The sequence below is a fragment of the Coenobita brevimanus genome, chromosome 102 (assembly GCF_032717465.1).
Source record: "Coenobita brevimanus isolate Jiangsu-jjx chromosome 102, ASM3271746v2, whole genome shotgun sequence".
In the NCBI taxonomy this organism is placed as follows: domain Eukaryota; kingdom Metazoa; phylum Arthropoda; class Malacostraca; order Decapoda; family Coenobitidae; genus Coenobita; species Coenobita brevimanus.
In genome coordinates this window covers 32792385-32795060 of record NC_137055.1, presented here as the reverse complement: position 1 = coordinate 32795060, position 2676 = coordinate 32792385, and positions in this window count along the sequence as shown.

Here is a 2676-nt window from a genome sequence, read left to right as displayed (position 1 = left end):
ATAATGAGAGGGCAAAAGGAGTGTGTACTGTTGTAAGTAACGGACGGAAGGAGAATATAAGAGAGTATGGATCAGTTGGCTCAAGGATTGTGTGGGTAAGATTGAAAGTTGGACTTCAAATGTGGGTGATTGTGTGCGTGTATGCGCCAATGCAAAATTGTGCAAGCAGGGTGAGAGAAGAGTTCTGGACAAATGTGGAAGTGTGCATGGAAAAATTTGAAAAGAATGAGTGTTTTTGATTGGTGATATGAATGGTAAAGTAGGGAATGTGTCGGTGGATGGAGTAGTTGGTAAGTGAGGTGTGCCTTCTGAGATGGATGAGAATGGCAGTGCTTTAGTGGATATTTGTGCCAGGAAGAGGTTGATGATAGCCAATACCCTCTTCAGGCACAAAATGATCCGCAGGCATACATGGCGAGTGATGAGAAGGGTGGGTGGTGAACTGAATGAAAGGAAGGCAATGATTGATTATGTGTGTGTGGATGAAAGGATGCGTTGGTGTGTAATGGATGAAAGAGCATATAGAGGTTGGGTGGTCAGAATCAAGGTCCAAGTAAAATGGAGATATAGAAGAAGGGAAGGACTGGAGGATGGAGTAGATGCAAGGAGAGTGGAAAGGTTACAAGAGGATGAGAAAAAGGCAGAGTATAAGAGGGAAGTGGAGGAACGATTGGGTAAATATGGATTGGAGCAGATGAAGGACATGGACGGTGTGCGCAAGATATTCAAAGAAGAAATATGTGCGGCATGTGATGTGGTGTGTGGGGTGAAGAGAAGACGAGAAGGGGTGCAAGGAACAGCATAGTGGAATGAAGAGGTGAGACAGGCTGTGGCACAGAAGAAGAAAGCATATAATGCATGGATGAGAAATAGGGGCGTGGAAGAAGTTGAGAGACAGAAGAGAGAGTTATATGTAGAAAGGAGGAGAGAGGTGAAAAGATTAGTAAGAGAGAGTAAGAAGAGAGTGGATGAGGAATTTGGAAGGAATTTGAGTGTAAAGTGGAGGGAATGTAAGAAAATGTTCTGGAAAGAGGTAAAGAGAGTTAGACAGGGTGGCTGTGAAGTTAGTCGGGGAGTGAAAGATAAAAATGGTAGATTACTAGTGGAGAAGGGAGAAAAAGTGAGCAGATGGAGAGAACACTTTAAGGAATTGTTGAACATAGAGAATGAAAGGAATGGGAGTATAAGTGGCTGGGGAATGGCTGGGAGAAGGAGGGAGGTGAGAAGACAGGAAGAAATCAGTAGGATGGAAGTTGTGGAAGCAATGAAGAAAGTCAAATTGGGGAAAGCCCCAGGAATTGATGGAGTGTGTTGTGACATGCTGAAGCATGGGAGAGAGATAGTTGTAGAATGGATGTGGAAGATGTGCAAATTGGCGTGGGAGGAAGGTAGAGTCCCAGAGGATTGGAAGTCAAGTATAATTATTCCCTTGTACAAGGGACAAGGGGAAAAAGAAATGTGTGGTAATCATACAGACATTTGTCTTCTTAGCGTAAGAGGAAAAGTATATGGTAGGCTACTTACTGACAGGGAAATAACAAAGGAATTAGCTGAAGAAGAATAGGGAGGTTTTAGGAATGGAAGAGGTTGTGTAGATAACAGAGGAATTAGTTGAAGAAGAACAGGGAGGTTTTAGGAAGGGAAGAGGTCGTGTAGATCAGATATTCATTCTTAGATCTTTAGTGGAAAATTTTCTAGAGAAGGGAAAGAAGTTGTATGCGGCCTTCATGGATTTGGAGAAAGCATATGACAGGGTGGAAAGACAAGGATTGTGGAAAGTATTAAGGATATATGGAGTCAATGGGAAGTTGTTGAATGCTGTGAAGAGTATGTATGAGGAAGCTAAGGCTGCAGTGCATGTAGATAGTGAACTGAGTGAATTTTCCTATTTGAAGGTTGGGTTGAAACAGGAATTTGTCATGTCTCCATGGCTGTTCAATCTGTACATGGATGGGGTTATAAAAATGATACAAGGTACGGCAGTGGATGTTGGAGTGGCCCTAATGAGAGAGGGCAGTGTTTGGAAACTCCATGTACTGTTGTTTGCAGATGATACTGTGTTGTTAAGTGAAGACGAAGGGGAGCTGCAAGGCTTGGTGGATGAGTCTGGGAGATTGTGTAAGAAACGGAATCTAAAGGTGAATGTAGGGAAGAGTAAAGTTATGGTCTTCGAGAGAAGTGAAGTCAGTGAATGTACAGTGAGGCTGGATGAGGAGGAAATGGAAAATGTGAGTACGTTTACGTACTTGGGTGGTGTGATGAGTCAGGATGGAAGTTTGGAGGGTGAAATGCTTGAAAGGGTACAGCAAGGAAGAAAGGTTGCAGGTTCCTTGAAAGCAGTGATAAGAAACAAAGAAGTGAGCATAGAAGTGAAAAAATTACTACATGACAGTATTGTGATACTAACTCTAACGTATGAAAGTGAAGCTTAGACCATGTTGGAGGGACACAAGGCAAGAGTGAGAGCAGTGGAAATGAGTTATATGGGAGGAGCATGTGGAGTCACATGGAGAGAGACTGACAAGTGAAGATGTGAAGTAGCATTGTGGTGTGGATGTGGATGTGATACCAAGCGTTAGGAGAAACACATTGAGGTGGTTTGGCCATGTGGAGAGAATGGAGAGTGAGAGACTGACGAGGAGAGTGTATGTGAGTGAGGTTGAGGGGGAGAGAGGG